Genomic DNA, 25,395 nt, shown 5'->3' with positions numbered 1-25,395 from the left:
ACCTGTGTTGCTCACGCTTTACACCTCCCTGTGGGTGGGGGTGGTAGAATAATAGCCACGGGATCCCCTGCTTTTCATAAGAGGCGACTAAAAGGGGCCCCAGGGCTCTGAACTTTGGAGCGTGGGTTGCGACCACGGGGTCATTTGCTGAGTCCTGGCATTGCTTCCACTTACTTGTGCCGGGCTCCTCACGTTCATCTATCCTACCCGACCTCTCTTGGTCAACTCTTGTTCTTTTCCGACCCCGACGGTATTACGTATGGAGGCCTAGGGAATCTTTAATTTTCAACGCCCTTCGTGGCCCTTGTCTTCCTTTGGCCGATACCTTCATTTTTCGAAGTGTCGGACCCCTTTCATTTTTTTCTCTCTGAATAGTGTTATATAGAGGAAGGTTGCCTAGTTGTACTTCCTCTTAAAACAATAATCATCACCATCACCACCACCACCGCCACCACCACCATCACGCTTTACATACTGGTAGGGTATACGGTGCAGTATCAAAATCCTTAAGAAATATGTATCCGAAATAAATCGGCTAACTAGTCTCAAAATATCCTAGAAGTGTAGGTTGCTGCATAGATGACAGGGACTTGAAAAACAAACAGTTCTTAAGTTTACTGACTGAGTGCTTGTACTTTGCTACGTCGAAGGTGATTTTTTAAATTATTATTCATTTTATTTGAAAGATATTTTCGACTACTTCAAGGCAAATGCCACTTCAGCTGTGGAATTGTCATGAAAAACAACACCGAACAAACGATGCCTTGAAGGTTGGCATTCTAAGATCAATCGTCTGATAAAATAGATCTCATCCCCGCTTCAGGGTGTTAGTATCTTGTCTGAAAAAGCTTGAATTTGTGGTTTTCAAATAGCCTGGATGGACATAAATATCGAAGGTTTGAAGAGAAGAGAGAAATATCTCATTTTAGAGGAAAGAATCAAGAGGACTACAGCTAAAAACGAGGAAATTGGAGACATCGATTTTTTAGAACAATCTCTAACGTCATCAAAATGGATTGAAACCTATGGCAACATTCTGACGAAAATGTATTTTCATAGTAAAATAAACCCTGTTCATATCTGGCAACGCAATAGCTGCATTAAAAAACAAAAAAAGAAAAGAAAACGGGACAAGGCGTAACTTTGTCCCGCAAGATTTTGCATATTCGGTCTACTGACCCCTGTCATATGTTTGTGCGAGGCTATACGGCAGGCACTCGCTCACGCAGCCCCAACTGGTGCTAACAGTGAACCTTTTCACACCTACTTATATTAATGTTTACTATGATAATATTGTATACTTGCAGGGCATTTTGAAACTGTACCAATGGAAATTCGGATGTTTTGAGACTCGTATGATTTGAGACGACACGGGGTATGCGAAGCTGTCTGAGCTGAATACCAGGCAACAAATTCCTTCAAATCTGAACTAAGAATACACTGACTAAAGCTCCCTGTATATATAAAATACGCTGTTGCAGAGAGATCGCGGGTTTGCCATTTTGGGGGGTTTCTTTTTAACAAGATTAGTGAGAATCTGCAATGTAGCACAGGCAAAGGCTTTATTTAGGAATCCAAAGTTGGAAATTGAAGTTCATGAAGATCCCTCCAAATTTCTGCCTGGTGCCACTGTAAGGTTTAAAAAGGAGACATTGTCCAAAGAGACCCAGTGGTGTGTGGTAGAAGTGAACAGCATGTTGGATGGATTTGCTAAAGACAAACTGAAGCAGGGTTTATAAAATCATCCAGACATTAAACATGAATGAAAATCTACAGAGTCATCTGACCGGGTTAGGGATGGAATGAATGAAGCCCCCATCGAGCGGCGAGGATAGGAAATGTGCCGGCTGCCGAAGCCTGTCGCACTCCCCTGGGGCAATGATTGACTGACAGATGAAATGAAATGTTAATGAAGAGTGTTGCTGGAATGATGACAGGGAAAACCGGAGTACCCGGAGAAAAACCTGTCCTGTCTCCGCTTTGTCCAGCACAAATCTCACATGGAGTGACCGGGATTTGAACCACAGTATCCAGCGGTGAGAGGCCGGCGCGCTGCCGCCTGAGCCACGGAGGCCTTCCAGACATTAAACATAAACAAGCAATACAGTGTGCCGATTTCGAGTTCACGAATTTAAAAAAAAATCGCTGCTGGTTTCACTTGATGTTGAGCAGTCATCTTTTGTTAAAGATTCTGCATTCAAAGCGGCAGAATCTGACTTTTAAATACATTGAAATGTTGAATATTTCAATATGCTGTACACCGATACATGTAGATTGTGTGTTCTTTGTGTATCTATGAATATGCTGAAAAGCATTTTCAATTAAAATAGTGGAGGGAGTAACGTTGTCCTTTTCCACGTTTTTTTTACAAAAGACTTCCCCATCTTTTTCTCAATTTTTTAATAAAAAATTCCTCTTCAAAATGCGGCCTCTAGTTATCAGGCTGTTACATTATGAAGCACAACAAAGTATTTCTTTCCTCCTGGTTTCCTTTCCACAATAGGTGGTCCCAAGTGGCTTAACGTCCTAGAGAGGTGCAAAGACGGAGATGGTAGGGGATTAAGGTGTATCTGGGGTATTGAAATAATTCGACGTGGAGTAGGGGGCGGAGGAGGAGTGTACTGCTTGTCGGGTACTGAGCTCTGAAAGACAACAGACAATCAAATCAAAATGTTCCTCCTGCCTCTTTTAATCCCAGTCGACCCGTATGTTCACTTGGAACTCGTATTCTACCAATCATCCTATCAGTATTTAATTAAATTATTATTATTATTATTATTATTATTATTATTATTATTATTATCACTTGAAACTCGTATTCTACCAATCATCCTATCAGTATTTAATTAAATTATTATTATTATTGTTGTTATATCATGTGCCTATTGATAGCCTGGCGGAGCCCTTGTAAGACGTACTTTGAGGATGGGAGGCGTCTTATGTATATAGGAAACTGCGGTTTTTGTTGTGGTTGGTCGTCTGGGGTGCATATTAAGATACACTAACGCCTAGTCCTTAAGCTATATGATAGGATGATTGGTAGAATACGAGTTTCAAGTGATAATAATAATAATATAAATAATAATATATATGGCACAATCCCCATAGTCGAACCCCGGGCCTTCTGAACCGAAGGCCACAACGCTGGCCGTTCAGCCAAGGAACTGGACAGTTTAGAACACTAAAAAAATCTAATGTAAACGAGAACGGGAGAGCTTCGTGTCACACTATTTGAAAATAATGCGTTAACCGTAATGCAGCGAAGGGTAAAAGTCTAATATTTGAACTGGTGCCTTCCCTGCAGCATGCTTCTTCTATTGTTGTTTGGTATATAGTAGTGCTCTCATTGGTACCGAACGGAGACATGTAACTCAAGTCGACCAGCCGACGTACAACGGAACAGTTTTCCAATCTTTAATGCTTGGAATGAGAAGAGAGTTAATTTACAGTTCTTGTTTTACAGTATCATTTTTCCCCACCAGTAAAATTTTTAGCAGTCATTGAACATCCTGTGACTAATTGTCGGTACCCAAACACGAAATAACGCTATTGACTCTTTTTGTTGCTGAAGATAAATCAGAATAGAGTGGAGGAGCTCTCCGGAAGACCTTAAGGTTCATTTATATTGGAACATTCTTTTTCTCAGTTGCCAGTGAGAATCATGTTCGTAGTAGTTGGTAGGCTTCTCAAAACGGAAAACCACCCGCATATCTTTGACGTGCTAGGTATAAGTTGAAAGCTTTTCGTGTTAGTCCGATGATGTAGAAGACGAGTGATTATGTGAAATAACTGTAGTCATAATTTTCATAAAGTATAGCCCAGTTGTTATTAATTGGAGAAGTAAACATTGGTGCACATTTTTTAACAAGAACATGATACTATTGTTGATGGGCAGATTGCTACAGAAACTATGCATAATTTATTGAGGATTGTAAGTACCTTGAGTCCATGAAAAGTACTCGCCTTCAGCTTAAGGATCGCATTACAAACGAGCTCAGTTTATGTTTGCTATATACCTATATTAACATTTTTTTTTTTTTTTTTTTTTTTTTGGAAGTAAATCAGATTAGAGGGCAGGTGTCGGGTACATGATGTCGGGACGTTCCTTTTTGTCAAGCTGTGTTTCATTTTTCGGGGGAGATTTCAATTTTTCTATTGAAAACAAACTGCCATATTTTTGCATAAGGTGATAAAAAAAGCACGCGCACACACGATTGCATGCGGCACGTCTCTTCCCTCCCACGTGGATATATCCAGTTAGCCATGGGGGAAAATTAAATCAGTGCTTAGTTTGAAACTCAATTAAAGAACACAGGTGTAATCTCTCAGCGTCGGGAGAGAGTTGGCTCCTTTGTGGTAGTGTTTTGTTTATCACATCAAAGAACGTTATTTCCATGTATAACAGTTTAGGAGGAGTTTTGTAATACTAAGCGTTTCTAATTTTAGGATGGCACTGAGGAACGCACGCTCGAAGTGGCTGTGGAAACGAAAGAAAGGTAATGTGGTTTGTGTTGTAATCTCCTTGTATTGCTATGTGACCTACCCTGCCCCGTTCACCCTGTTGTCTGTGTTCGTGTAGTGATGGCGTTACTAACTAAAATATTTGTAAAGCAACTTTATCGCAACATATTTTATTAACGGTGTGTGACACACTGGAATACCATACATATCGTGTTTCATACAACTTGACATGTCTTACCAATGCAGACTCTGACGTAAAATTGAAGTACTTAATATGGCATACCTTGTCGAACGTTACCGCACTAACAGATGAGCTATAATCTTCGCTGGAGAATGACGTCCAAGTGTGTAATTCCTGATACGTAGGTAGGTACGAAGTGTTACGGGCGGAAGTATTGTACTTTACCAGGGATATGCGATAGGAAATTTTTATAGTTCACTACGTTTCTTTTTCAAAACAACTCTAGCTTCGAATTTTTCATTCACCATAAAGTAGCGAAAGGAATACGATTTAATGCATGTTTCTTTTTCTCTCTAAGGCAGCTCCACCCCGGCAGAGTGCAAGAGAATTCCTTAATCGCCCTAACTGGCAATATATTTAAGCTTGAGACCATGTAATTCTTCTTACAACTGACAAGAGATTGGCCTATTAACTAGGCTTTTATATGGGATGGACCGTGGCCGTTAAGAAAGTATCGTCGGGGCGTTCGCCGGGAGTTGAAAATGAATGGAGGGATCACGGAATAAAATTTCCTCGGCCAAAGATGGGATTCGAACCACATCTCCCCATACTGACCAACTTGACACCATGCCCAATTCAGTAAAACGGGCTAAGGAAGCGAAGTCTTTCGAAGTAATCGCTTGTCTGAAATGTATTCACCCGTTGCATCTGGAAGAACGGGTATTAATTAAAAAAAGAATGCAGACCTTGAAATCTCCGTGCAATTTCCGTTGATTACAGTAAATCTAGACAAATCTTTGATGTGATTACTCCGTGACTCGGAAGGGTAGAAGCCCTGTCGTAATAGTTCACTTTTTGAAAACTGGTCAAATAACAGTTTTGGTTCGTATTTATCTACTATAAATGGTGGAAGAGCCTGTCGGTCGAATGAAATCTTACGACTCACTCGGCATATTTAAGTTATTGGTTTATCTGTTTGATGGTAGCAAATACCACCGCAGAAATTTTCCGATAGATCGGTCAAATGTCTTTAGAACTGAATAGTACGCAAAAATGAATTACGTTGCTCTAAAACTTGTGAAAGCACAATTTTGCGTTTTCTATACTACGAACAAACTATTGGGGCATGATTAACAGCAGTGGTGTAGCTGCTGGCATTTCATCCAGATTTGAGAAGTTAAGAAACCCGGCGGAATGTTAACCTTAGTCTAACCTGAATCCCCGCTGGCTGGGCGATGAGTCGTTTTTGTAGGATGGGCGACAAGAGAAAACCACATTCAGCTCTCTTAGAACTTCCTGTTTAAAGACTACGGGAAAATAACTAAATTCCATTTAAATTACTCGTAAGATGCACCGAAAACAGCGATATAGTAAGAAACTGACAGTATTTTTGAAAGTTTTATTTGGGGGGGGGGGTCTAACATCGCATTAACACAAGTTTTCGGCGACGCGAGGATAGGATTGATAAGATAATGAACTTGGCCTGAAAAATCGTACAACCCCAGCGTTTGTCTTGTGTGATGAAGGGACATAACATTAATTACCTGGTGTGATGATGGGAATCCACAGAACATCCTCTTCAGGGCTGCCGTCGACGGGGTTCGAAACCACCATATTCCGAATGCAATCTTACAGTTACGTGACCGAACCGTGTAGCTAATTCGTTTAGTAAAGTGATGTAATATTTTAAAATTGTTAAAAAGGAAACCATATTTTGTAGTGCCGATTCATTTAATGTAACTTCAACACTTGGCAGTCTATGGAAACACTAATTATATCACACATAACATACCTGTAAAAAAAAATCACTAATAAACAATGAATGGCATGTTACGAAAGGCTTTACAGTTGTATTTAAGGTTGTTCCGTAATAACAACCACTTTTCAAGAGTACCACATTGCTCATATTACTATCGTAGAATACTGATCGTATTGTCATTCCTCAAATTAAGAAAGGCGACTCACGGGCGAAACGATTTCAGCCCCTTGTAAAACGTGTTTCGAATGGCTAAGTTGAGGGGGATTCTGCATGGCTCGGTCCAGCTCTTTCAGTGTTGCTTTTAAACCTTTCGCAAAGTGGTTGAAACATGAAGTCAGGATGAAACATTGCAGGAGTATTGTTCGTTGGTTTGAGAAAATATAGCCCATAGTCACGTACTTACATTAATAACCGTGTGGATGCAGATCCTCAATTGCCACCAGAGGACTTGTCAGTTTAACTGCTGTACGTAGCTGTCAATTTCCGAAAACTCTTATCAGTCTACCCATACCCGTTAACGAAAATAGTTTGCGTTCCTCAGTATATCTTCACTATTATCCCATACTCCCAAAATTACTACAATTTTCTGAAATATAAAAGTTCTTGTAACTATTTCTCTTGAATGAAATTCATCACGAATTATACGAAGTTCAGTGTTGAGGATGTTACCTGGAGGTAAGCGGTGATGTATCTTGCAATAGGCATGCAGGAAAGGAATTCCTATCTGCTTGTATTTAGGCCTACCTGTGTTGTCTAATATTTTCCTGCCTTTACCTCGCTTTGTGAACTCTATGAATTTTTAGTTGTAGTATTGACATGCCTGCGAGCTATCTAATTAATTTTCCTGTAACGTAGCACAGCACCTAATACGTGTATTACAGATCCGCTTTCCATGTATACCGGTAATTTGCCTTTTCTGCCCAAGCTTCATAGAATTACCTTTCCTCATTTAGTAGTGAATTGAACTGTTTGTTATCAAGTTGTATAAGATGATTAGGCTTTGTTATTTAAGGGTTTATGGGATTTCTCTCGCTCGTCGTGCAGTATTGGCTTTCTGCCGTGAACTTAGCTGATGAAAACTTCGAAGACTATTTATGCAGTATTGTTAGATCTGTAACATAACATCTTAGAAAGTTAAGTTGCATTTGGTGGTGAAACCCCCTTAACGCCTAGTGTGTCCATATGGTCACGGCGTGCGTTCTTTCGTTTAAATTTCTCTCAGTGCTTTGTATAACTCTGGAATTGATTGCTGACTATATCAATTGAAGAAATTTGTGGCAGCTGTGTGTGAGCATTAAATTACGTAATATTCATCTACTCATGGTTTTCGCGTGCTTAGTCACAATGGCTGAATCATGACGGCGCGCTTTAAGTAAGTCTGGTATTTTACAAATGTTTGTTTGGATTTCGCAATTGACATGCTTAAGAGTTCAGAACTGATCTATGTTCATGTTACAATGCAGTAGATTTACATATAATTGCAAATATTACTTCTATAGGCATCCCAAACACTCAGCGATCATTTGATTATGCTAGGCGCTTGGGTTTGCTATTCACTCTGTAGACGTGTTCATATTTGTTTGATGTTACAGGTCTGGAGTATGACAGTCCTATAGTTCTTTTAACCGGGACGGGATCTAGATTTTGATGAACGCATGGAACGAATAGAATATTACGGCAGGAACAGCTGCAAGCAATTTATCAAAGGAACGCCCATTCGCTTAGGGTCAGTTGTTCGAACACACCCCTGAGCTATCTCACACATTTTGATATTTACCAAGGAAAGAATCCTCATGGTAATGCTGAGTGTGAACAATTATTTGGAAAGTGTGCTGCTCCATTTGTACTGATGCTTGATCAGCATCTAGTAGTATGTTACACTTCCCTTTTGATTAGGTTTCAATTTTTTTTTTTTTTTTCCTCCGGAATGGCACTTAGGCTCGTCTATCATTTTGCAGAGAAAAAAGAATTCCCCCAAGACTGCTCGATCACGCCTTTAGATGAGAATGAGACAGGCTCCAGTGATATACGACGTGGCAAAGAACTCGGACAGCAAAACTATTATTCGTTGGGCTGATAACTCCGTGGTTCCCGTTACCATAGCATCAACTTGCCGTTGTGTTGAACCAGTTTTTATAGTGACGCGTTACTCGCAGGCAGAGAAAAGGAAAGTACGGATCAAGCGACTGGCTGTGTTTGGAGATTCACTGGAGAAATGGGCGGAAGAGACAGAATGGACCAGAACTGAGTAGGTATACATGGTGGTCACTGATCACATGTCACAATTCTTGGTTCTTTCTAAAGAGGTATGGATGTGATTTATTACATCTAGAATTTAATCACCATATTGTGCAGACATATCTCAAGAAATTTAAAATGATGCTAGTAGGAAGAGGTCACCTCAAGATATAGAATCTAGCAAAGCCGTGTTCATGACGGCATACGCTTTGATGGGATTGATCACATCGTAGCACCCTACAATCAACAGTGCTGTGTTAGGAAGGATTGTTCGAGCACTGTTCGACCGAAATCAGAAAGTTTAGTGGTGGTCTCTCTGGTTTCATTTTTGTTCTATTTCATTCTGTAAACAAGCACACAATTCTTGAATGCATATTTCCGAGTCATTTCTGTGAATTAGATCATAATATAAGTGTAGTACGCGAACCTTTTCTTGATACCTGAGCTCCCCCTTGCTGAATCGGAACTTGCTATCAAGAAAAGGTTCGCGTACTATATATATTACATTAAAACAATAAGTATTTGCTTAACCGTGTGACATTTAGTAGATAACAGTCGCACTTTTATTGGCCTATTTCCCTTTACTCTGCCTACTCTTTCCACATCGTCACTATCTACCTCACTAAAATTAATCTTCATCTTATTTTGTATGACTTCCACTACTTTATAAATCTTGGTTTCTACCCCTTCTTCCTGCACCCCGTATAAGAATAAACATTTCTTTCTCCTCTCCTGGCCGTAGGCTGCTGTCTCTTTTCAAGGCGTCCACCTCCTTTTCTAAACTTCTGATTCTCTCTGTTAGAACTGCAGTTTCTTCCTCGTTGTTTCTCACTTTTGTTCTTGTTTCGTCTACTAATTCCTCAAACCATTTCATGTCCTCACGTTCCTTCGATTGCTCACGCGTCATATTCTTCATCTTCTCGACCTGGGAAACTACTTCTGACACCTCCTTTACTATCTTCATTGCTTCAATATCTTCCCATCCCATGCTGCCATTAGAACTCGGTTCGGGGTTCAATTCCACACTCCCAATACAGAGCAATACTAAAATCACCGCTGCTGTCAGCATCTTTTCCATCTTCGTTCCAATTTCCATATCACTTCCTCCACTGTTCACTTCTTTCTTTATTCTCCCCTGCCATCTTCCTATAGCTGCCCTGTATTGTTAAAGACCGATTATTTTCCAATACTCTTCACTTCACTCTGCACTCCCCTCTCTTTCACTACCAGCACGCTCGTCCCAGCTCGTCTATACTTGTCACTTGTTCATGCTCGACTGGTGTGATATTTAGTTCATTGTTTATGTAGTGTAATCAGTGTATTCATAAATTATCAGCCTATTTTAGTGCATTTTCTTCGTAATTTATCAATGTAAAGACGTGAAATCTGTGCATATTGAAGACATGCTATACAGACTGAAATGTTGACACATCCACCTAAAGTGATCATATGAACACGGCACATGTCGACGAAATCCTGAAAAGTACGAGCTTAATATTACATAGTTACGTTGTTCTATGGACTAAAAGTGTTTTAGGTACTGTATAAGTTATTTAAAAGAAAACTAACAAAAAATCTACGTCAAAGGGCTCGGAAATATCTAAATGCCTGCTTCGTTAACTCTAATCTTCGCGATATTTTGTCACATAAAGCGGTAACATCTTGTCGAAATGGCGCAAGTTCTATTATTGGCAGTAGTGAAAGATCTTGTGGTGTTTATATTCGAAGTTCATTCAGCTTACTGGAAATGAGTAGAATTAGATATTTGGTGAGTCGAAAATTGGTTGGAGAGTCATTTGCCATTTAATTGTAATATAAATAAAATATATTCCACTGTTGGGTGACATTTGCGACAATAATTACAAAATACTCGTCTCATGCTTAGGCGTTAAACCACATATAAAAAACGCAACATACATAAAATTATTAACTGAAATGTTCGTAATTTGCGCGCCAGAGTTCACCAGAATGAATGCATCGAATTATGATAGAGCGCGATAATTATCTTACAGGGCGTGTACATAAAGCTGCGTATTGGTACATCTGCTATGGGCCTTATCTAACCCTGTGAAAACTACTGAAGGTAGGAACTGCACCTAGGTTCTCCAATAACTTCTCCACTAATTGTACAATAATTATGTTCTGACTTGCATCAGTGCGTGAGCACTTCATCAATACGCAAAATATCCAATGTACACTCAAAATATGAAAAACTACTGGAAGCCTGCCTATGTACATGAAATAATCCTGTAATAAAGGCAGTGAGAAACGACAGCTAGAACTGCACTACCATTTGTAGTGAGCCCGATGACCAGTAATATTACAATACAGATATTCCTTCTGTTTTGTGTATCATAACAAATTGCAGACTCTAACCATCGATACATGGTATAACACGTCATAATACTGTACCTCTCTAGACACCGGCGCTTTTGCTTGCACAAACACACGCTGTTGGTCTGTGCCTTGACACCAGATTATTGAAAGCTGCCATGAGACGTAAAGTAGACGTACAGTAATAGATCAGAACACTAGAAGAAGATTTGTATAAGTACGAGTAAGTGAGCTATAACGGTGCTCACTACGTAAGTTACATTTGTCTTCGTCGTCTTCTTGTTCTAATAGCTCCGGGGACCGCATCTTCCACACTCATATATAGAACTCTCCTTCCTCCGCACCCGGTCTCTGTATGTCCCAGCTCGTTCGGCGTGTCTGTCCAGTCATGAGTGAAAGATTTCTCGCGCTAAGATACCGACCTGGCTGTCCCACACTTCTGGGTCCGCGATTTTGTAGATCACATAAAACTAATTTAACATCTCGAATATTTTGATTGTTTATTACACTCCAGAGTGGTTTCCCTGCCATTGAAAATTAATGTTAAATGCCTAGTCCCTCCAGAGTTTGAGGTGAATGGAACTTCAAGAATATAAGCTACACTCAGATTTTCAGTTAGCTTTAATTTACTCGATAAAACATAGATCTAGAAAAGACTATTAAACCTACTGTTAAAATATCTTGTCGAGTAGTTTGGAATCTTGAGATCTTTACTTAGCGTGGATAGATGGATAATAAAGCGTAGTGAAACAGGATATTACACTGTAGGATGCCGGGATTGTGTGCGTAATCCACACTCTGAGCTAATTAGTACACGAAGTACTTAACTAATGCTCTTCAACTAAGCCAGGACGCATTAGTTGCTCTCATGATTAGAGTTTACGTAGTGTGTACACCATTCATGTTGAGGTGTATCATCAGGGCAACTTCGAATGTTACCTTCAGATCTCGTTGACTGACCGTAATTTACTTTGTTAGTTCGAAATAAATATGTTGATGGCAGTGTTTGCATATGAGCGCTAACATTTCCACTTAAATGAGTAAAAATGTGCTAGAATTTTAAATAAACATACAACACTAAATTACTCCAGAGATTTTTGTCGCGAATGTGTAAATACAACATGTAAATAGAGATTTGATTGATCTGTATTATCGTCACAGATTTGTCACTATGGTGGCTGTGGCCCGAATCCTAATCTGTTTAAGAATACCTCGGGCAACTATCGACCTGCACCACGTAGACACAGTGGGATCGTTTGTGGCTACAATTCAAGTTACGAGCCTGTAGTTTCTCAAGTCATCTTTTCCTACTGACGTACATGATGTTTTTATGTTAAACTGGGGAAATTGAGCACTTAAAAAACTTGCAAAAATATCCGATAATATTGAACATCTTGTGTATTCTGCCACAGCACAGCAAGATTGTCATAATTTACTGTTTTCCCCCCGATTATTTGCCTTACAGTTTGGCAACTTGGTGTCGTATCATTGCTCACTACTGTGAAGTTGGAAATGTATCACTATATTTAAGCTCCTCTAGCAGCGTCATTTGGAACATTTGGAATCGTAAGTAAGTTGTGCGCTTTTTAGCCACGGTGAACTTACCGTGACTAAAAAAATGTTTTGACCATAAACCAGAACTAAGATGCACAGCGCGCTTTGATGCTCCATAAACGTTGAAGACAAACGCAGTTTCACTCTTAAAATTCCTCCCGCCAGCTAGCGAACAACATATTCTAAGCACATTTTAAAGGAAAAAGTATGACTAATTGAATGTCGTTGTTAGCTTAGCATGTTTCTTTTTTCCTCTTGCTCGAGGATGGATGATTTTTTAAAAAAATAATAAACCTTACGCACCTAACATAATACCTTGAAGCAAATAATTCTCAATTCTATTCTATTCCCTTCTATTTTTTTAAAAAAAATTAAGTCGTTTGGATATGGTTATGATCTTACACAAACCATTCTCCCACTTTACTGTGTACTATTACATAAGCTAGTAAACCACTGAAGCCATAGATCGCACATTAAAACAGACGGTTTTAGATCCAAATTAGATGTGTAAGCATAGGTTTCAAAGTAGCTACATCTATGGTTGATAGTCGCTACATAAGTAGCCCTGAGAACAAAACGCATAGTTTTATTAGAATTACAAAGCGCTGACTGTCTTTTTCTTAAAGTTATGTGATCTGGGATGACCCAATCAAAACGCATATACAATTAAACTTGACAATGAATGACAACAAAGTCTCCTGTCCTTACAACTGGTCTTCGGCTGCCGTAATCGAGACCTACAGGCTTCACCTATACTGTAATTTTTCACTTTGTACATGCACCAGAATCTTTTCGCACAGCTGGTCCATGCACTGTAGTCAGGTTCGAACGCACGTGCGTTGGCTGTTACAACGCATGACTGATGTACACTTCGTTCGACTCCAGAAAAGATCGATAACTCGCACAGTCGACTTGTAACAGACTACACAACAGCGACAGCAAAAATACCTTTCAGGCTAGCCTGCTTTTATATCGTATACCTGGTGGTGAAGGTCTCGTATCTTCGCGGTGTGGCTAGAATAAGTAGTTTCGCTTTCCAGAATTTATTATTATTATTATTATTATTATTATTATTATTATTATTATTATTATTATTATTTAGCGTATGGCAACACATTGGAATACACAACAATATATAAATTGTATAATAAAATAACTAGGGCGTTATTACAATTAGACATAGCACAGAGTATACAATGACAATGTATGCACTTGCATAGTAATAATTCATGGAGGCACGTGCCCGCAGGCTTTCCAATCTGGCTCGCTTATCCCTTCCAAGAACTACCGAAGGGGGCTTCAAAAGAGCTGACAGTCACATTGCTACGTAACAATTAGTACGTTTACATGCAGGATTCAGATCTATCCGAGTACACTTCCCGTAGTGAAAACGCCATGTAAACGGGGACTCAATTTGGATTGAGTCTCAAGGTCGATACGGTAAAATCTGGGATCGTATCGTACTCGGTTCGAATTGAGTTCCATGTAAACGCGGATCGTACTGAGATCGTATTGAAAACGACTGCGCACACAGTCCATGTTTGTTCTGACCAAATCATCATTAAAGTTCTGTCGAAATATAAGCCAGTAAATATATTTACCTGTATAAATGATCAGGAACTGCAATCATATTATAAGACGGCCAGCCCTGGCGATTAAGAAAATCACGATAATCTTCTGTTGGGGTAAAATTGGAATGTGCGTTCTATCTATTGCACCAAATACATTTAGAATACCACACATACTTTCAAAACTGAAAGTTATCTCCTGGGCTTCTACTTCATTTGGCGTTTTTAAATTCTAAGGGGTGATACCGATTTTATTACAATTCTGCATAGTCTGTATACGTCGATGTTGCCCGGCGGATTCAATACGATACTCAAATACTACATGTAAACGGGGATCGTAGTCAATACGGTAAGTGTACTCAGATCGATCTCAATCCCCATGTAAACGTACTATCTTTTATCATACGGTGTCCGGCTCCATGGCTAAAAGGTTAGCGTGCTGGTCTTTGGTCAGACGGGTCCCGGGTTCGATTCCCGGCAGGGTCGGGTATTTTAACCATCATTGGTTAATTCCGTTGGCACGAGGGCTGGGTGTATGTGTCGTCTTCATAATCATATCATCCTCATCACGGGCGCCAATTCAAAAGACCTGCTCCTGGCAAGCCTAACTTGTCCTCGGACACTCCCTGCACTAAAAGCCATATGCCATTTCATCATACGGTGTGCTGAAGGTAGTATTTACACATTTCGCCTTCGACGAGCAAATGCGTTGTTGCGCGTGGTTTTAAACAGGTCAGTAATTGGTCAGTTAAAATGCTCATAATAATAATAATAATAATGAAAAATGAAATGGCGTATGGCTTTTAGCGCCGGGAGTGTCCGGGGATAAGTTCGGTTTGCTAGATGTAGGTTTTTGATTTGACGCCCGTAAGCTGCGCGTCGTGATGAGGATGAAATGATGATGAAAAAGACACATACCCAGCCCCCGTGCCAGCGGAATTAAACAATGATGGTTAAAATCCCGACCATGCTGGGAATCGAACCCGCGACCCCTGTGACCAAACGCTAACCTACTAATAATAATAATTAGTTAGTATCTTGTTCATTGAACACCTGTATTTAATCATCGAAATGTACTTTAAACTGACGGGAAGACATTTCGTCTGAATCGAAATTAGGCAATGTTCAGTCCAAGAATAATACAATACTGCAGACAAAAATCTGGTTTAAACCTGAGGTTGCTTGAAGATTAGACGGTTATAGAATTATAAAGTGAAGGGAGAAATATGGGGAATATTTTTGTTTCGTTTGGCGATGAAGTATTCTTGTCTCCTTGAACATCTATTAAGCTATTGACTCTGGAATATTTCCCCTGTAATACTGCATGCTGCGTGCGGAGGACTACAGTCAGGGCTTTTCCCCAACACCAAACAGGAGTGAGTCACGAGGAGTCACGTGGTCTCCGTGGAGAGCGTGTCGCTTTCATGCTTGCTTGTAGCAAGGCTTCATCATCAGCCCACATTAGGCCATGTATGTTTATTATCTGGAACATCTCTCTAGAGTCGTTCTGTCACCTTCCGTAGAAATAGAACTCCAGCCATAGAGCAGAAAAAAACAACAACAGTAATTTGAGACTAGTTACGTTACTGTGGACACTTTCCCGAATGTTATGAATCGTTGTTGCACTTGAGTACACTTCATGCAAGAACTTCGCGATTCTCATGAATAATTATCTTTTGCCGTTGAGCCGTCAGTGTTCGTAGAAAACTGAGATAGTAAAATTTCTGGTAATACATCATTAATATCGACCTGTTGGCCCGTTGTTATTTAAGGTGGAGATGGTAGATAAATTTGATCGTAAGGTCCAGTTTTTTACTTGCAAAATACCATCTGTTAGCTTTTCCTTGTGCACAAACGTCTAATTTTTGTTTATCAGTCCTGACATGGACTCCACAATTAAGGTTCTGTATGTGCATACGACGTTGTTTGGAAGCGAATTCAGATTTTCCCTAGTATTCCACGTATTTATTTATTTTATTTATTTATTTTTAGATGTAAGGTGATACATTTGTCTTTCGCACACCTGTTGGGAACATTTAGTGTAGGAAGTAAAAACAGATCACCCTTGATAGGTGTGATGGTCTCTCTCCCATTCTTTGCGTCCGATTTGTTTAGTGCGGACTAAAATCTCAGCAGCAAACTTTGATTGATTGGTGTTGTTGATCCATTTATTTTGGCCTGCAAACACTACCCCGTTCTGCTCTTCTCTTAATTTTAGTCCAGCCTCGTTGACTGTACATTTTAAAACCGACGAAAGCGTTTCTGTATGACTTTGGCTCCAGCTATGGAATTCGTCCACAGTTTTTTTTTTTTTGTCGGGCTGAGTGACTCAGACCGTAGAAAGGCTTTGTTTAAAATTTGCAGTTGGAGGGGGGGGGGGTGATTCGATCTCGAATCAGTCCGGCCAGTACCGGCTCAGCTCCGAATAAGTCAGCTTCGAGGGGATAGATTTATGCTACGACGGGACAAAATTCCGGCACTTGCCATCCCAGAACTCGATTAAAGTATTAAGCGAGACGAAAGATAAATTACCGAGCGAGTTGGCCGTGCGGTTAGGGACGTGCAGCTGTGAGCTTACATTTGGAAGATAGTGTGTTCTAACCCTACTATCGGTAGCTCTGAAGATAGTTTTCCGTAGTTACCCTTAAGGCCACGGCCGCTTTCTTCCCACTCCTAGCCCTTTCCTATCCCATCGTCGCCATAAGACGTATCTTTGTTGGAGCGACGTAAAGAATAAAAGTATAAAAAGTATAAAGTTGACCTATTACGTTATTACAATTTTAACTAGAAACAGCAAAGATCTCGCTACGTCAACATAGTTCACTTGTGCATCCTCAATTAATGAGGAAGTGGATTTATCTGTATGCCTGTTCGCGTCTGAAAAGGATACTTGGGGCCATTTTTTAAAATTAAAAATAATCTTGACTGGTGAAAATACGGGAACATTTTGCTGCCTATGATCGAATTATATCAAAGATTTGAAGTAAGATATAGAAAACGTTCAAGGGAAATGGTGTACTATACTCGGAGAACAGGAAGCTCGAGGTATGGAATTCGAATTCCCTCCCAGCCCTACCACGATATTGATTGCGATGTGCGGGTGGGTGTAAGTTAAACCACGCCATGCATGCTGACATGGCCATTCTGCAGTGAGAGAACTTCATTACCCTGATATAACATGAACCAGCTAGCGTTTAATACAGCTTTAAACGCCATCGTTCATAAGGATTCCTATATATTTCTCATCTGCACAGTCCTCACCTCTGCATATTAAATAGTGTTATTGGCTCTTTCACTTAATGTTTACGATAATTATTTTGATTGTTGGTTTTACGGACCTAACGTCGAGGTCCCCGCACCTTATAGCATATCTGTTATTTGATGTGATATTTTTGCATATATTATGATCATCCCTCATTAACGTATTTCTGCGTATTAGTGGGTTTTCTTTTCGTTTGTTTCCCGTCGCAGACTGGGCTTATGGCGACGATTGGTTTACGACTGGGAAGGAAGCGAACGTGGCCTTAATTCAGATATAGTCCCAGCATTTGCTTTATGTGGAAAATGGGAAACTTAACGGAAAACCATCTTCAGGACTGCCGACAGTAGGATTCGAACCCGCTATCTCCAGAATGCAAATATGAACTTCTCCTTGGGAAAATATGCCACAGTATTCCAGACTGAAGTATGTGCAATCCTACAGTGCGCATAGGAAAACGTAGGAAGACCTTTTCAGAGAGGTTACGTCTCAAAACTCACGGACTAAAAATAGTACACAAACTCAAGACTTCAAACTAGTAGCTAAATTAACATTCTAATGAGTCTCAATTCACAACTCCGAACAGCAGGTGCCTGCAATTACCGCAGGAGGGACTCGTGCTGCTCTTCAGCCCATGTTTGTCCACCCACTTTTAGAATGGTATTTCCCATATATTCTTAACAAGAATTATCACCTTACCAAGTATAACACTGATTTTTACTCGGTTATTCTGCTTGGTGTCATAGAGCAGTGCACAACATGGAATTCATTATTTCGCAAGAGGGTAAATTAATTTTATGTGCAGCGGTTATAGGTTTTATAAGCAGAGAGAAAACAGTATAGTTTTATCATTATACTATCAACCGCGTGTGCCGGTAAAGTTTATAATGCAAGTGACAATAGCATTTTAAGTTAAACGCCCACCAGTGTGTACCTGATGTGTGCGAGTTTCTCAACGTCCTGTCGCGTATACTTTGTGCGAGGCTACGTGACAGACCCACCCCTTGATGAGAGAGATGCCAATTACAAGAGGACACCCAGTTCCAGCTCGCGCTAACAAGGGATCTTTTTGCACAATTCCGATTACATTTTCAAATGTCTAAAGTCGTTGTGTGTCTTGGTTGGGCATTTATCCATTGAAAGAAGAACTGGCCCGACTCACGAGTTTTGAGACTGGCCCAGGTAAAGAAACTTACTGTCACTAATTATTCTCTTCTTGGAATTCGTGAATTTTGATACTCATGAGTTTTAAGACGACACGTTCAGAGAGCCAAGCAGTATTTAAGCCCCAAAGTGACTTCACTTGTAGACTAATGCCTTAATGCACTTTCGAACCTTGGAGAATACAATTATGTAAATATGTTCTGGGTACCAGATTACAGAGGTATTTAGGGAAATGAAAAAGCTGGTGAACTTGCTAACCGAGGATTAGAATCATGCTTAATATGACCAGAACCAGCCAGTGTTCCATTAGGGAAGTAAGCAGGAAGCTGGTCCTGGATCGAGCATCTTGAAAGGTGGAAGGCAAGACCTCAAACATGGGAAACTATTGTTTTGAGTCTTGCGGTCTGTTACGAGGCAGGGTGTGTTTGAGTTTCAACTTTTATTGAACGTTGTTAGCGGGAGTGTTGGTTTTCCTCTTGCAGGCGTTTGATTTGTACTTCACAATTTTATCCAACACAATGGCACCGTGGCACTCGACTGGTGTTAATATTTTTACGATTAGGGACGTTACATCTCATGTTAAGTAGCTTCCAACTTGTCTGCCTAACGCTGTATCACAACTATTCCAATTCTAGCTCTTTTTTTTTAAAATAAATATTTAATTGACCTTTGTTGGAACAATATTTGGTCATCGTCTATGTACAAGGACACTCACAGCACACATTAAAAAAAAGTCAGTGCAAAGTACATATAAGAAATGAAAACCAAATCGTCCACGTTTTTCTCCCGGAGAAGAGGGGAAGAACAAACAAAACACTGGCAACAACGCCATGAGCACAAAGTCAAATTCTTATATCCGCTGTTCGCAAAAAGTCCATCACAGCCTTGAGAACTGAATAGTTTTCACCTTGCAACACCAATGTAGCGCTGGTCGGGAACTGCACTGGTAGATACAGTAACACAGTTCAGACAGAAAGCGGCTTTTAGAAGCATCATAAAGGCCACACTTAAACAAAATGTGGTTGAGATCTCCATCCTCCGCATTCTGACATCGACAGCGCGGCGAATCCAAAATCCCTATACGATGTAAATCATAGCTCTTGCCAGGCCTCTGGTATGGAAGTTCCCGCTTTATAATTCAGTGTTGTCCCTGTTGCATTTGGCGACAGGCTGTATTCAGATTGGCAGTATTGGCCAATGAGGTGAATTGTACGCAGTTCTTTAGGGCAGGATTTTCTTAACTTCATTACCTCTTTGTTCTTTTCGGGATTTTTATCAGACTCTAATCTCTAAAAGTTGCTAGTGGAATGAGGTTAGTTTGTGATATGTTTGAAAACGGCCGTGACGAAGATCAGAGTACAAATTCTGCCTGTTGATTTAGCTGATGAGCCGTCGTGCGAAAAATCATCTAGCGTAAGTAGTTTACACATGTGTCCGTGTGACGTCATACAGCACACATTCATCACACAATACGTTGGAAAAGTAAGCATGAGTGGAAGAGATGTGATTCCTGCTGTTATTGTGGAGTGTATATGCTACTTGTGGTTATTCTTAGACTTGAGATTTCTGCCAAAGTGGCGTCTGCGAGTGTCAGGGATACCCACCACTCTGCGACGTTACCCACTATATAAATGTTCTGAATGTTCTCAATTAGTCAACGCATTGATATATATTTCCTACGAACTATGGCTTCGGCTGTTAGACATTTGGATGTGACAAACATACTGGGTATACATCATAGTTTCATGTGTGAGCAGATCAGCTAAGTGCTTTGTCGGTTTTGTTAGTTATTCATGAACTTAGGAGACATACCCATTTCCGTGCAGGCCAGGAATGGGGGAATAAGAGATAAAGGCATTTCATTATGCGTAATCTCGGCGCTGTGCGGAATATTTGTTTTACAATTTGCTTTATGTCGCACCGACACACATAGATCTTATGGCGACGATGGGAGAGGAAAGGCCTAGGAGCGGGAAGGAAACGGCCGTGGCCTTAAGGTACAGACAGTGGGGTTCGAACCCACAATCTTCCGGATGCAAGCTCACAGCTGCGCGCCCCTAACCGCACGTCCAACTCGCCCGGTGGAATATTTGTTAGCTCTGTGCCCGGCATCCTTTGCCGCCAGGAATTAACCTGGTATTCCCGTGTGTGCGTGTGCATGTGCGTGTGCGTGTGTGTGTGTGTGTGTGTGTGTGTGTAAGCTGCGTGAACCCAACGCTGGGCCTATACACCTCCGTAGAAATGGGTACACCGAGAGAGGGGTCGCGTGGTTTGGGGCACGTCGCTGTCAGCTTGCATTAGGGAGATAGTGGGTTCGAATCCCACTGTCGGCAGCCCTGAATATGGTTTTCCGAGGTTTCCCATTTTCACACCAGGCAGATGCTGGGGCTGTATCTTAAGGCCACGACCGCTTTCTTCCCGCTCCTAACCTTTACTGTCCTATCGTCGCCATAAAGCAATGCAAAACCAAACCAAACACCATGGCACTACAGCCCTTGAAGGGCCTTGGCCTTGGCCTACCAAGTGACCGCTGCTCAGCCCGAAGGCCTGCAGATTACGAGGTGGCGTGTGGTCAGCACGACGAACCCTCTCGGCCATTATTCTTGGCTTTCTAGACCGGGGCCGCTATCTCACCGTCAGATAGCTCCTCAATTCTAATCACGTAGGCTGAGTGGACCTCGAACCAGCCCTCAGGTCCAGGTAAAATTCCCTGACCTGGCTGGGAATCGAACCCTGGGCCTCCGGGTAAGAGGCAGGCACGCTACCCTTACGCCACGGGGCCGGCAAAGCAGTGTAAAGCAAATTCTAAACAAGTGGAAACCTCGTTTCTAAATGTTTAGATTTCCAGATGATGAATCGCACTGGCGTCCTTCCTGCTGAACTGAGCATTTCTTTACTGCCTCGGCTAGACAGTCCCTACTTACTAGAGATAGGGGTTGAAGTTCCAAACTTGTTTTACTGCTTTCCCTTTTAAAGTCTAAACAGATGGGTAATTTGACAATACATCCAAAGTCCGTGCCTTGAACAACTGCGTCGTTTATATTGACTCTCTCTCCTTTTTGAACAGACTCCTGATTTTCTTCTTGCTGCCACAATCTGAGGCATTGAAGCTGTGTTACACATCTAGACTACGATAAGTAGTTTTTCCCCACTAAAAGTTTCACTATAAAGTGACCTATTCGTGTGTTATTGAAGTAGATATTTGATCCCTTCCACTCTCTGCTTACTTCCCTACACAAGTGTTGTCAATAAGGAAACGTTCAGAACATAATTTGCATATAATTTTATATGTGCTACACTGTAACTGGGTGAAATCACAGGCCCATTAACAGAAGAAGAAGAAGAAGAAGAAGAAGAAGAAGAAGAAGAAGAAGAAGAAGAAGAAGAAGAAGAAGAAGAAGAAGAAGAAGAAGAAGAAGAAGAAGAAGAAGAAGAAGAAGAAGAAGAAGAAGAAGCTGTGTAACATCTGCGATGATGTTGAGGTTTTTGACTATTGTACAGCTATGTGGGAGAATCTGAAAGGGGGTATAAGACTCTTGTGCCTATAAACTTCAGTGATAGCCGAACGCTTCACTCTGGTAAGAGTGAGTCAAGGAATAAATAAAAATTCCATATCTTCATCATACATTTTCAGCTAGGGCGTTCTTCAGCAATATCTTCAGTTTCACTGCGTGGGCTGTCGCGTAAATTCCAACTAAATTCAGCCAGTCCCTCGTCAATTTCTTCCTCAGCGAGTCTCGGCCACTTATACATTTTTGAACATGCAATGTAAACAGAACTACTACTTCAGCACTTTTTACTGACTGTTCCAGTTACACATTCAAAGACAACAGCAGTAACGCTACAAAGAACTGAGACCTCATTTTTGTCAATCCACAATATATCCGTCAAAGACAAATGTTGCAATTGCTTACAATAAACCTATCATACGTGAATTAGATCCAAGAAATGTCGCTGGGCTTAATGATTGACCCCCCCCCCCCCCGCTTCCCACTCGCTTAGTACGAGGCTGTTAACGAACCCTCGTGTTTAATCCAATTATATACTCGTGAGCAATAAATTGCATTAGAGATACCTGGCTTGACGATTGCGGCGTTGCATGGACTCAATACACCGGAAGCGTTGGGGAGCCGTACTGATCCAAGGTCGCTGCTCAGACTCCCGTAGTCCACGAAGGTTAGTCGGGGCAGGTTCCAGGGCAACCACAGCTCTCAACAGTATCCCAGATGTACTCAGGTGGATTGAGATCAGGGCTCCTGGAGGACAGTGCGAGCATCTGCAAATCCATGGAGTGCTCATCGCACCAGTCAGCTACAGTTCGGGAGCGATGGGCTAGAACATAATCTGCTGTAGGTACAGGTCTTAGTCAGGGTACTGGAGGCGAACAAAGGGGGAACATTAACTGCCAGCACGTTCCTGTAACGTTCGCTGGCGAGTCGTCAGATGTACCAGGGGTTCCATTTAATCCCAGTGAACATTCCCGGGATACTACCACCACCGGCCTGAACTGTACTCTGCTGGCAAGAAGGTTGCATCCAGTGGCGGTGTTCCTTTGCCCGTGTCAGTCGTTCCTTGTGACGGGTATTGAGAAGTACCCTCGTGTAGCTTTTGGAAAGCAGATGATTGTAGATGGCATGACTGCTGCACTGTGGCCCCGTATTTCCGCTCTTACGGTCACAGCTGGCAGGCGGCGACCCCTGCCAACCACACACCCTACACCGCGACAGTTGACCCTGATGGTGGTTTTTCCTGAATCCGCGCACTCACGGTGCAGTTTTGATACGGTGGACCTTGGAAAGCCCAGTGCCTGCACGACTTCAGAGATGGAGTTGGCAATACGTCTGTGGCGCCGACAATCTGCGCTTAGGTCTCGTGTCTTAGACGCCGTTACTGTTACATGCCACGCCTTCCTATTACATTCGCTGGTCCAAGCACAGCGCCATTCCCGGGCTACGGCAGCTATATCTCATCCACTTGCCGGGCTGAGATAGTTGAGGCGTTGGTCTTCTGACCCCAACTTGGCAGGTTCGATCCTGGCTCAGCCCGGTGGTATTTGAAGGTGCTCAAATACGCCAGCCTCGTGTCGGTATATTTACTGGCACGTAAAACTCCTGCATGACTAAATTCTGGCAACTAGGCATCTCCGAAAATCGTAATAGTAGTTAGTGGGACTTGAAGCCATTATTATTTATTATTATTATTATTATTATTATTTAATCCAGTTGCTCGTGAGTAATGTCTTTTGGGACTGTTAGCGTTAAAGATGCCGGTACCGTTAACACACAGTTTATAATGGTTAATCTAAACCATTGTGAAGACATTGATACTCCTGTTTTGACGTTCGTTTTTAATATTTTTTCATTGTGTAAATTCTCCCAATTGAAATAACCCGTTGTGTGTGTCCCCACCCCCTCCTCCCCGTTACAGCAAGCATTGTTCCGCGTCTTAGAAAGGTAATTTTGATCCAAGTATTTAGAAAACCGAAAAACATGAATAGTGTTGACATATTGTGGAAATAATTTCTTGGCGTCGGTTCATTTCGAATGCTGAAGATATGGGTTAGGGCATCAAGCTTACTGGATTTTGTTTGTGAAAGTAAGGTTATGATGGACGATGGCTGGTTTATTCTTTTGTTGGACTCTGCAGAAAACTCTTCTCTAGTGTCTCTTTATTAGCTTATAATATGCAGTTTCTTTACAGATATATACTCTTTTACTAGGTATATTGTTTGGAGAATAATTGTCCGACTCGTTGGCTGAATGGTCAGCGCACTGGCCTTCGGTTCAGAGGATCCCGGGTTTGATTCCAGGTTGGGTCGGGGATTTTAATAGCTTCTGATTATTTTTTCTGACTGTGGGACTTATGTGTCTTTACATTGTTTAACTCTATTGTATGTGTCCGTCCCAACACTCTCATCATATTCAGACAACATACCATACTACTAACCACCACAGAAACACGCAATAGTGCTTACATCCCTCCATATAGGGTAGGTGTCAGGAAGGGCATCCGGCCGTGAAATAGGGCCAAATCCACAAGTGCTACGCAGTTCGCACCCGCGACCCCACAGGTGTGGGAAAAGCGGTAGGAAAAGCTTGTTTGGAGAACAGTTGTTTTTGTGGGTAATATTCTTTTCGAGAAGGGTTCGTTTTACCAGTGACATTTTCAGAATGGGTGTATTCTGGTATTTTCTCGCTCACAAAGCAGCATTGATTTGAAATCTGTGCATTATCCAATCGACAACACGAATAATATAACTTATTTATGTATTAGAATAAATATGCTTAGTGACTACTTAAATTTGTTCCATTCGTGATACCCATCTAAATTGGCAATGTAAGAGTATACAGTGAAGTAAGAGTACCTTTCGCACGTTGTGGAATTCGCATGTTGTAGGAGACTTGCACGTGCCCCTGAGTCATGGAAGTGTTATTTTGTCTCGTGCCGGTTGGCCATTGTTAAGTGTCTCCTCCTGAGAGGAAATTGCTTTTCATGGAGATCTTGTACACAGAATATTAGAGTGGAAAACAAAATGGATTTCACATAATTACTCTTGAGATCTTGTTATAGGGGAATGGCATGTAGTGGGACATGCAATGGATTTTGTCATCATCCTGTTAACAAAGCAATGAGAGATCACTTACAATTTATACGTGCGGCGCGACACACACTCCTCTTCCCTAGAAGATGGTTACTTGTTTCTGTGAAACAGACCTCTCCTCTGTAGGTTCTACAGATATATTTTGTGAACTTTACAGTTCAAATCAACCATTAACCGAGCCTCTGCCACTCGAAATCCTGTGTGAATTTATCGGTGCTTCGCGTTTAATCGCTGGGTGAAGGTTGGCGCATCATTGCTATGCCTATTTTGGAGTGA

The 25,395-nt window shown here is 41.3% G+C and overlaps 1 protein-coding gene across 2 annotated transcripts in view; it reads left to right on the top strand.

Annotated features, from left to right (window-relative positions):
• The window catches only part of brat (brain tumor), a 350,390-nt gene that overhangs the window by 66,473 nt on the left and 258,522 nt on the right, over nt 1–25,395 (top strand). The window contains exon 2 of one of the 2 annotated variants that reach the window (XM_067144255.2): nt 4,447–4,496. The exons of the other annotated variant lie outside the window; for it this stretch is intronic. The gene's annotated coding sequence lies outside the window, so the exon portion shown is untranslated. The remainder of the gene's footprint in view (nt 1–4,446; nt 4,497–25,395) is intronic. 2 annotated transcript variants of the gene reach the window in all.

Source organism: Anabrus simplex, chromosome 3 (genome assembly GCF_040414725.1).
Source record: "Anabrus simplex isolate iqAnaSimp1 chromosome 3, ASM4041472v1, whole genome shotgun sequence".
Classification (NCBI taxonomy): domain Eukaryota; kingdom Metazoa; phylum Arthropoda; class Insecta; order Orthoptera; family Tettigoniidae; genus Anabrus; species Anabrus simplex.
The sequence above is the reverse complement of the archived record's forward strand: the minus strand, read 5'-3'. Positions and strand labels throughout refer to the sequence as shown.